We start from the raw sequence: 11,889 nt of genomic DNA on the forward strand, positions 1-11,889 counted from the left end.
TAAGGTTATGTTACAATTGTGGTCATTGTAATTACTTTACAATTACAATGTAGTCATTATAATTAATAACAATATGTAGTTGCCCCTCGGTTTATGAAGGGAGTGTGTCCTAGTGAATCCATCATACACTGGAAACAGATCTGGCTCCTGGAGGGATGGAGGAGCAGCTACTAAGCAGTTCCCCTCTGGAGTTGCCAAGATGCCTGTAAATGGGACTGCCAGTGCGGTCTGTTTCCTGGTGCCCTGGGATCTGAGCAAGCAGGTAGGGAAAGCTCCACCTACTGCAGTGCCACTGACCACCATGCCTCCCCTGGCAGGATAGGCTTCCTTCCCCTCAGAAGGAACATCACCTCATGGAGTTGTTTCTTTTAAAAAAAAATTAGAACTTTATATTAAAAAATGTTTAAAATCTAAACATTTATTTTTAAGTTATGTATCTGTGTGTATGTGTCTGTGTATGTGCCTATGTGTGTGTCTGTCTATGTGTCTGTGTGTGTGTGTGTGTGTGTGTGTGTGTGTGTGTGTATCCCTCCAGGCCCCTTAAATTGCTTCTCCACGGGTATCCGGTCACAGCAACAAAGAAACTCATTTGAGGTAGCTTCTGGAGTATGGACAGAGAAGGGATCAGGAACTAAGCCTTGGGTCTCTCTGGTCTAAAGAGGCAACAGAGTTGAGGAGGAACCAAGAAAGAGAAACTAGTGGTATCCATGGACCAAGAGAGAGTAGCATTTCCCAGGAGAAAAAAAGCGAGGTGATCCTCTAACAAAAAGGAGAGAGGGTCACAGAGAAGATGTGCTTAAGCAGAAGTATAATTTGCACATTCTTTAAAAAGACAATGTCAGTTGGCTGGCTGACCCTGGCTGACCTACAACTCACAATGTAGACCAACCAGGCTGGCCTCAAATGCACAAGAGATTCACTTTCCTCTGCTTTCAAAGTTCTGGTGTATATATCTCTTGGTCTCAAAAGAAGAAATCCTTAGAAATGTAATTAATTTCTGAGCCAATGAGAATGTGCATGTTTGACCAGCATCACCACTGGAGGAGGCTTATAGATGGAATAAGAGACTCAACTGAGAACCTTGGGTTGGTAGCCATGTCTCATGTGAACTTAAACCAACTCCCTCACAAGTCAATGGGAGCCAACATGGTCCTCCTTCGTGGGACACCCACCCCCCACCCCCACCCCTGCGCCCTTAGAACAACTGAGGCTGAGGGAAGATGCCCTTATTGTTTGGAAAGGACAAGAACAAAGGCTCCTTCAGGTATATGTCAACTAGAATTTAGAATGTGGCTCCACTGGTTGAGATGGCAGGGTGGCACTTCCAGATGTGCTAGTGGTAGGTACCTGAGAACGTCCTATGCCTTGTCCAGGAAGCCAGGACAGAGGAGTGTTACTGAACTGAGAGGCCTTACAAGTTACGCAGCACCACCCAGGTCCAGACCTGAGAGGTTGTGCAGCCACAGATATGGAGGTGAATTAAACTGATCTTCCTTAGATGCTATGTCATATGGAGGAGGCCCAAAGCTAGTCCTGAGCAAAACTGAGTATGACAGGCCCAGCAGCTCTGAAGTGGTGCAGGTTTAGGACAACCACCTTTCAAAAGTCTGTCTGGCTATCTGTGTCAGGTCAGATGGGACATGTTCTCAAAGGAATCAAATCCAGACAGATGGAGGAAACTGCCCAGGATGCTCAGTGAGTGGGACAGCTGGGGTTGTTTGGGGTTTGTGTGACCTGGTGGCCTGGTTAACTGCTGGCAATGCCTAGCAATGGGGACCCTGTGGAGCTGCAGTCTTCGATCTGCCAGGTTTGGACATATCCACCAAAATTTCCCAGTTGAAGTCCAAACCCTCAATATTTCAGAGTCTGACTGGATATGGAAGGAGAATGAGGATCTTCAGCCTAATTCCTTAAGATTATTAGGGCAGCCATAATCCAAGTTTATTGGAACTCTGATAAAGGGAAAAGAGGAGGGAGAAAGACATTTAGACACGAAAACCACAGAAGGAACACCTTGTGAAGGCACAGAGACAGCTATTCACAAGCTAATGTGACCTGGAGCAAATTCTCTCACGCCCTCAGAAGGAACCAACCCAGCCAAATCCTCTTCTTGGACCTCCAACCACCAGAACCACGAAGTATTGATCCCTAAGTCTTGAGTTGTCTGCTTGACACTTCAAGAAGGCAACTGAACATAATAGCACTGAAACAAGATTCCTATCCAGAAACTTGACTGGTGAAGCTTACCCCTGGGGACACATGGAGAGAGACTCCAAACCCCAGGAGGATTTGACCAGAAGGCATAGCCAGCCCACAGTTGAAATAAGAACAGCAAGTCTTTGGAGAACTAACCTCTGGTTTGAAACTAATATTGGAAAACAGCCATTGTTACCAGTGATTTAGATGGGCTTGTTGGACATACACTTAAGAAAGGTCTTCCGGGGAGTGGAGGAACAGGAGTGGGCCACGTCTGGTAAGCTACCATGTCTCCACCTTTTCCTGACCAAGGAGTTTCAGAAGATAATGGAGCTCTTCCTGTCACCACCCTAGACAAAGTGTCACAGAACCACCCTGACCCACTGCTTAGCTTGTCATGGTGGAAGTAGCCCAGATGAGGAGTCCAGTGGCTGGGTTCTCCAGTGCACCAAGCACAGAATCCCATTACCATCTAAGAGTTTCTATATTCACTTCACATACATATTTCTGTCAAATGAGGAGATTTGTTACCATGTCTCTTATATATCAAAGGGACTTCAGGGGACTTGTATCACAAATCATATTAAGCGATCTAAACAAATGTAGAGAAACAGCAGTAAAGAAGAAGGAGATAATAACATTTGAATAGACAACATGAGTTAAGCCCCCAAATTTAGTTCTGAGCATCCTGGCAGCTAAGAAGAACAAAGTAAAACACAAAAGTTGACAGCAAGAAGTGTTAATAGAACACTGTGGTCTTTTAAAGTAAACCACCATACAATATTTAAATTTTTATTTCAGTGTGTGCATCCTAAACATTTCTCATGTTTCTAGATGTTTCAGATTTCCCACATAAGCCCAGCTTCAAACTGATAAAGATACACATAGCCCCTCCCTGATCCCAACCCCGTGTCCTAGGCAGACTCCTTTCTCCCTTTATAATGGAAACACCCTTTGTATCTTTTCTGATAGTAAAGCCAGCATTTGTTTCTGTCATACAAAGCATAAGAGGTTGAAGAATATTTTTAGAATAAAAATACCCATTCCTCCCTACCCAAAACATTTCACCTGAGTGCATTTCAGCATTTTTCTTTCTCCTTTGAGTCTCCCATTGTTTCGTAGCCCACATATTTTAACTTGTCTCAACTGAACGATATTTTGTTCCAGGAAAATACCATGTCAAAGCATCTTGAATTACCAGCTCTTCCACCTCTCCAAAGCTTGGAGCTCATTTCCCTTCAACTAGAAGTTAAGCAACCAAGCCTCAGCTGCCACCTTTGCCCTGCCTGCATGGGTGAGCCTTTCCAGGGACAAGGCCCTGCACAGCGTGCCCATGGGTGCCACTTCTGCCAGTTCCCTCTGCAAACTGCTGGAGACCTCATTCCAAACCTTGAGACTTATTCCCACGGAGATCTGATTTTCTCAGTGACAGTCTCTAGAAGTCGTGTGAGACTGGAAAGTGTTGCTGAACACTACCACATTAAAAAAAAAGGATAAAAAGATGACTGGATCTGGATTTGTTTGAATTTCCTTGACCTGTTCTGCTTTTCCCATTTGAGATTGTATTCATAGGACATTCATAAAAACGAACATTTTAATCCCACCTCAAGATAATGAGACGAGGATAACTCTTATATGGAATTGTCCATCCATTCTTATCCTACACATGGGGACATTAGCTGTGTGGCAGGGAGACAGTTGAGTAAAAAGGACATAGAGAGAGAGGACTCACTGAGGACTGAGGACAGGAAGAACGTCCTTCGTGGGATTCTGCAGGAAAGCTTGTCTCACCCGCCAGGATGCAGCCTGGGAGAGGTGCCAGCTGTGCCCACTTCACCTTTTCCCTCCCTGGGGAGATCAGCAGTTACTCTCCTTTGTTCTATTAGTTTTGAGGGCCACCATCTTTTGCCTCACGCTGGACAGAGCCACCTGGTCTTCCAGTCCCGCTGCCTTGTCCGTGAGGCAATTGTTCCTCCTAGTCTACCATTTACATCCCTGAAGCCACTGCCTGGACTCATTGGCATTGCTGTGCTGAGAGGAAGCATCCCTGGAGACAGTGACTGTGATGCAAACCACAGACCTCTTCATTCCCTGTGGCCCAACAACAAACACACCCCTGATGTCAGACTGTCCAGGAAAAAGGTCATAGCAGATGATGACCCTCAGCCCCAGGAGGATACAACTCTGTGGTTGTTTTTCCAAGAGCCTCTCAGCACTGACTAAGCTCTGTGACCACTGATGGAAAGTGAATCTTTCACAGAACTCTACAAAGATGCTCTAGTGTGCATGGGTAGTTAGAGCTACCCATGATGCACCACTGCCAACCTCTCTTGCTTGTGCTTGGCTGACCCTCACTGGCAGTGGGTCCAGCCACACTCTTTCTCACCATCAACAGCCTTCAGGAGAGGCTTTTTATTGCCCTCCTTCATCACTGGTTCCTCCTGCATAAGCACCCTGGCTACCACCCAGTGTCTGTGTCAAGTGCCTGGCGCTCAGCACTCTCGCTGCTGGTCCAGGCTTAGGTCCTGAAGTCATCATGTATACCAGCCATACAGCAATGCCCATTGTCCCCTGCCAAGCCATATGCTAGCTTCCATCACCTCTGTACTAAGTGTTAATGCTTTGGTTTGCTGATTGATATCTACACACATCCAGATCTCCAGTCCAGACTTCTACCAATTTCCAACTGAGCCTGACTACCTAGGAAATGGGCTTAGACCCGAAGATCTTCACAAGTACCAATCAATATGTTTTTGACTGCCCAAAGCATTCTAGGACCAGTCAATGCCATCACTTTGTAAGGTGAGGTGTGAGTATGAAAATGAGATTTTATACACATGGCCATATTGCTGCCACCACAAGGCCAGGGGAGGTCTGGTCCCAACTTATCATCTCTCAGAGGATGTTGAAACAGATAGGCCGATGAACTGGAATACTAGCTCAGGCACATACTAGTAACACGACTTGGAGCAAGTGAGTCACATTCTCTGACCACACCAACCTGAGAGGGCTGTTGCTTGCTGTATGTGCAAGGCCTGGCCTCTAGCAGACACTTAGATGTCACTGTTCTCCCACCCCTGTGCTGTCCACTTGAAACTGGTTGGTCCACAAAGAGACAAAAGGCATATAAACCCTGGCCTCTTGCCATGACCTGCTAAAAACATGATGTGTTTTCTTCTGTTCCTAAGCCTTGTGCTCCCAACAGCTTCGTCATTGACGCTAGATTAGGTCATGAATCTAGACTGTAATTTTGGAAGTCACACAGCTAAGCAATACATCATTAGCATCCAACCAGCTCCACCACAAATAACACCTCTGATGTGTGGGTAAGCCTAGCAGTTGCCAAGGTTACTCCACAGAAGCTCAAAGGCCACTTCTGCTAATGCATTCAGCTGTCCGCTCAAGCGTGCACATACCTGGTGGGATAAGGCTCGACATCTGTTTCTGGGTCGGGCTGATGCCCTGTCTTCCACCTGGATCCAGGCTTGCCTCTGCTCCACAGAGACATGCTGCTCATTTGAGAAACGTTCTGTCTTGTACTTGCCAGTGCTGGGTAGTCATGCGGCTCTTCCACCTGACCCCGTGCTTCCTTAAAATCTCAGGGACTCAAGGCCATCAGCCCTATCACAAGGCCAAGTTCATACAGGGTGACAACACCAGCAAGAGAGCCCACTAAATACACACTGACACAGCCAGAGCACCGAAAAGTCTAACTGGACAACAAGAGGCAACATAGCTTCTACTTTAAGTAGGCAGCCAGCAGTGATAAGGGACAGGCTATTTTTCTTTTAAAAGCAAGTTCATTATGAATGGACAACAGCTAATTTAGCATCCCCCTCACACACCCCCAAAAAAACTATAAAAACCTGATGTTACCATCTCTAAGCAAGCTGACTGGTCACTGCTATTTCTCTTTGGCCCAAATCAGCGGGAATTGATATTCTAATAATGGAGACCTACCTGTCTTGAGTTGGTCTCCCTTCTACTGTCCCCATGCTAAGATATCACTGGGGCAGCTTCAGAAACATGGGGAAAACCAAGACATTCCTAACCCAATGGACACGGCAGTGTTGGCTCTCCCAACATGGGCTTCTGTATAGAATTCATTCATGAATAGAATGATGTCGGCTCAGAGCATGGCCCTGGCCTCATCACAGCCTTCTGTGGAAGGTAACATTTCATTTTCCTCAGAAGGACCCTGTGACCTGCCCGCGTGAGCTAGGACCCTGACCAGCCTCCCATCCTGATGTTCTTCCTTGGAGACTCCAGCAGGAAGTTCAAAGCAGAACTCTACTCCTGTGCTGGCAACGGTCCAGGCCCAGTACCCTGTGTCCATCTTCTACCTCTGCGCCACCCGGGAATTGATCCCTAGGGAGAGGAAGGACCTGGCAGTCAGAGTCCCACTGTGTCAGCTAAGCCAGATCCTCTGCAGGGCTGCTATAGGGAGCATTAAGGGAACAAATCTCTCCTTATTAATATTTTAGCTGGCTTATTTGTATTTCATGTCTTCCTATAAATTATATCAGGAAGATTGTAATGTGGGAAACCGAAGGCAGAGATCAAAGCCAGGTAAGGGGGCAGAAAACAGACTTGGGGCTAAAAAGACAGGCTAAGGAACTGAAGAGTTATCATGTGTGGTGGGAGAGGGCAGTTGGGGTGTCCTACTCTTCAGTGAGTGTAGGCTTACGTGGTCCTGAAAGTAACACAGCACACTACCTCCCCCTTAGAGACCAAGGAATAAGAACCTCAACAAAAAGCTCCCCCCTTGGCCCCTTAGGAGGCCGTGTGTTCACAGACAGTCCAATGAAAGCAGCACCTCCCAGGCATTGCAACATGGCCCTGGCACCAGGCACCCAGCTCTGCTGCATTCCAGGGAAGACCTGAATTGCCATTTGAAGTTCTGACCCAACTATCAGGACCAACAGTCATGGCCCAGTTTCAACCATGACCATCACCCACTGGCTGGCACTCTACTGCTGTTACCCTCGATTCTGAATCTGACCTCACAGCATCAGGCCTTCCTAGGTCTCCCCATCTCCCAGGCTCCAACATCTGCCCATCCCCCCAAGCCCCTCTAGAAGAAGAAGCGTTCATCAATAAGATGCTATGTAGCATGATGATAACACCTTTGCTCTCTGCAGCCAGGGACCTGAACTTGAATTGTCTGTTTTCTTACGCAGGATGTGACTTAGATCATCGCCCATGTTGCATCCACCTTAGCATATACAGGCAAATGACAGTGCCCGACCGCCACCCTGTTCTCCCATCAGGAGGAAATGGAAGAATGAGGCTGAACATCAGTGGTGTCCTGAGGTCCTACTGTGTGGCAGGCAGACATCTGGAACATCAGAGCAACCATTGTGAAAACAAGACTTAGCAAGATATTGTCGCCTTCCTTCTAGACTGTTCCCTGAGCCTCCCTCTAGACAGACAGACAGCAGCTGTGAGCCACTGAAGCCCACACTTACTCTCTTGGCTCATCCAGATGCTCTCTCCTCTTCTTCCTCCTCCTCTTCTTCCTCCTCCTCTTCCTCTTCATTCTCTTGTTCCTCCTCCTCTTCTTCCTCCTCTTCCTCTTGCTCTTCATCCTCCTCTTCCTTCTCCTCCTCCTTTTTCTCCTCCTCCTCTCTCCCTTGGTGCCACCTAAGCTCACCATCACCATCTTGAGAGATCACAATAACTTCTGAACTTGTCCCCTAGGCCATGTTGCCTCTCCTAGAGTACCTTCTCTAGATGGCTGCCTCAGTGGGCTTTCTGGGGCATGGAAAGGACTAGCCACTATATTTGGCTATATGTACACCTTCAGTTGTGCTAATGTCTTCATGCCAGCCATTCCCTAATGGCCTCAGCTTCTTCTAACTTGAGGGAAGCTAGGCGCCTTGGGCCCTGTCCTCCATCCATCTCCACTTCCAAGCCGATCTGCCCCAAAGTCTTCCTCTCCCCTCCCTGGATGCAGATGTTCCCCGGGATAAAGAATATGTGTAGCTCAGTAAAAACCTGGAGGAAATTCTGGGTTCTCATACTCAATGGCCCCACAACTTCAGCTTCTTCATTTGATTTTAAGGCCTTCCCTTTGAGCAGCACAGTTGCCCTGTGGCTGTATGTAAAATGGACCTGTTGTTTGGGACACCGCTACCATTTCCAGCATCTGAGTTCAACCTTACCAGTCACTTGAGAAGAAAGTTTTACTTGAGACCACACAAGCCACTCTTAAAATCAGCCCATTCCGTTACCATCAGTAACCATACTGCTTGGCTAGTTTATCGAGCTCTTAGACCTACCATCTCTCCCCACCCCACCCCCACTCCCACCCTCACCCCGATCCTTTCCAACCTTCCAACACTAGGTAGGAGAGAAAGGTTAGAGGGAAAGGGGTGTAGAAGACTACATCCTGCTGATTAGGAGCATCAAGTTGCTTGGGGAAAGTCCAGTCTTTGTCGTCAGGATATTGCCAACCAACAACCAGCAATCTAACAAGTCACAACAGCAGCAAGAACAGCAGCTGCTGCAGCCTCTCAGGGCTCTCACGTTTATACCCTCTCAAGAGTCCTCCGAATGCCAAATGTGAACTATCTTCAGCTGGCAGAATCTTGCTCCTGCCAGAGCACAGAACAAATCAGTCAGCTGCTGTGGACAGTCTGAAGCAGCTCCATATCCCATGCCTGGGTTATGATTAAAATAAAAAAATATTCACATAACTGGGTTTCTTAGGAAAAGAAACCAAACTTCTCACCACACTGCTCTATCCAGCTGGTTTTCCCACTCAAAGCAAACGAGGAAACCAGGACAGGGAAACTACCTGGGTCACAGAAAAATTGAGCCACCCACCCATGGTGACAAATTGATCTGCAATTTTGCAAGTCTTTCTCCAGCTTACACTAATTCATGTCATGTCCCGTGACATAAGTGGCGGTTGAGGGACACCCTAATGACAAATGTCATTAGTCTGTGAACCAACAAGACTTACACACAGCATCAGGGAGAGCCAAGCCAACCCAGGCTTGGGCTACGGTAACAGAGAGAAGGGCATCTATCAGGGGCTACACCCTCATCATAGTTCTAAGATCTAAATGATGTGATCATGGGAGACTTCATTCACAGGGTCTGGAATGACAGGACCTGGACTGGAACTGAAGCTGACAGTGGAGTGTGAAGATATGACAGGCTGTGTTCTGATTAGGGTTTATCCTGTGGTCAATGGGAATCACTATCTGATTTTGAGGGAGAGGGTGGTGGTGGTGATAAAAAGATCAGGTGACATGACCACTTCCAAGCTCTGACAAAAGACCTGTGTGCAGAGCAAAGGAGAGATGGGACCACAGGGTGTCTGGGGCAGGATCTACCCCATCCTTAAGTCTGCTCACCGAGTCCTCTCAAAGAATGTCTCAACTACTCTGCTCTAGTGACCAGAAGGCATGGTAAAGAAGAGAGGAGAGGGAGCAAAAAGAGGAGGGTAAAGAGGGAGGAGGGAGAATATGGGAGGAGGGAGAAGATGCAAGAGGAGGAGGAGAAGGACAGGAGGGAAAGAGGGAGATAGGAGGGGAGGATGGAGAGGAGGAGGAGAAGGACAGGAGGGGAAGAGGGAGATAGGAGGGGAGGAGGGAGAGGAGGAGGAGGACAGGAGGGGAAGAGGGAGATAGGAGGGGAGGAGGGAGAGGAGGAGGAGAAGGACAGGAGGGGAAGAGGGAGATAGGAGGGGAGGAGGGAGAGGAGGAGGAGAAGGATAGGAGGGGAAGAGGGAGATAGGAGGGGAGGAGGGAGAGGAGGAGAAGGATAGGAGGGGAAGAGGGAGATAGGAGGGGAGGAGGGAGAGGAGGAGGAGAAGGATAGGAGGGGAAGAGGGAGATAGGAGGGGAGGAGGGAGAGGAGGAGGAGAAGGATAGGAGGGGAACAGGGAGATAGGAGGGGAGGAGGGAGAGGAGGAGGAGAAGGATAGGAGGGGAAGAGGGAGATAGGAGGGGAGGAGGGAGAGGAGGAGGAGAAGGATAGGAGGGGAAGAGGGAGATAGGAGGGGAGGAGGGAGAGGAGGAGGAGAAGGATAGGAGGGGAAGAGGGAGATAGGAGGGGAGGAGGGAGAGGAGGAGGAGAAGGATAGGAGGGGAAGAGGGAGATAGGAGGGGAGGAGGGAGAGGAGGAGGAGAAGGATAGGAGGGGAAGAGGGAGATAGGAGGGGAGGAGGGAGAGGAGGAGGAGAAGGATAGGAGGGAAAGAGGGAGATAGGAGGGGAGGAGGGAGAGGAGGAGGAGAAGGATAGGAGGGGAAGAGGGAGATAGGAGGGGAGGAGGGAGAGGAGGAAGAGAAGGATAGGAGGGAAAGAGGGAGATAGGAGGGGAGGAGGGAGAGGAGGAGGAGAAGGATAGGAGGGGAAGAGGGAGATAGGAGGGGAGGAGGGAGAGGAGGAGGAGAAGGATAGGAGGGGAAGAGGGAGATAGGAGGGGAGGAGGGAGAGGAGGAAGAGAAGGATAGGAGGGAAAGAGGGAGATAGGAGGGGAGGAGGGAGAGGAGGAGGAGAAGGATAGGAGGGGAAGAGGGAGATAGGAGGGGAGGAGGGAGAGGAGGAAGAGAAGGATAGGAGGGAAAGAGGGAGATAGGAGGGGAGGAGGGAGAGGAGGAGGAGAAGGATAGGAGGGGAAGAGGGAGATAGGAGGGGAGGAGGGAGAGGAGGAGGAGAAGGATAGGAGGTGAAGAGGGAGATAGGAGGAGAGGAGGGAGAGGAGGAGGAGAAGGAATTATTTGACAAGAAGGATGGGGGAGAGAAGGCAAGAATGAGAAGAGGGCTGGGCAGTGGTGGCGCACACCTGTAATCCCAGCACTTGGGAGGCAGAGGCAGGCCGATTTCTGAGTTCAAGGCCAGCCTGGTCTACAGAGAGACCCTGAGTTCCAGGACAGCCAGGGCTACACAGAGAAACCCTGTCTCGAAAAACCAAAAAAAAAAAAAAAAAAGAAAAGAAAGAAAAAAAAAGAAAAAAAGAAAAGAAAAAAAGAAAAGAATGAGAAGAGGAAGAGGAGAGAGGTCAATACTGTGGTCAGTCTAAATGTCAGACGCAACTGTTGTAGGGCGCTTCCTGTTTTCATACTAACTGGTCCCTCTGATGTTCTTTAGCATTCTAGACATTTCATTAAGGTATCAGGTAAATAAGCCTGGTTTTTGTTTTGTTTTGTTTACTTATCAAAATTGGAGCTTCCCACTTGCATTTTAATAGAATATCTATCTAGTCTTTGATAATTTCATACATGTAATATGTCTTCATCAATGTACCACTAACTTCCCCCTTCTTTTCCCTATAACACCTCCCCTCCCCACTCATTCACATTCTCCCCTCCAAGTGCACGCACGTACACATGTGTGTGCATACGTGTGTGCATGTGTGAGTGTGTGCATGTGCACATGTGTGTGTGCATATGTGTGTGAGTGTGTGTGTGTGTGTGTGTGTGTGTGTGTGTGTGTGTGATAGTGTTTATGGCTGTGACATGGCTATTTTGGAAGCCCAGACTAATCATTCCTAAGACTCATAGGAAACACTTGCTCTCTGTAATTTTGCCTCAGTACAGCCAGCCAGATTTCAGTGCACAGGAAGTCCCATCTTTGCGTTCATCCATAGGAGGGAGATGATGATGGTCACATGGGCAATATGTGTGACAGGGTCAACACAGGTATTGTCACTACACCTGACTGACGCACAGGTGACCTCT

Source organism: Apodemus sylvaticus, chromosome 8 (genome assembly GCF_947179515.1).
Source record: "Apodemus sylvaticus chromosome 8, mApoSyl1.1, whole genome shotgun sequence".
NCBI classification, from domain to species: Eukaryota; Metazoa; Chordata; class Mammalia; order Rodentia; family Muridae; genus Apodemus; species Apodemus sylvaticus.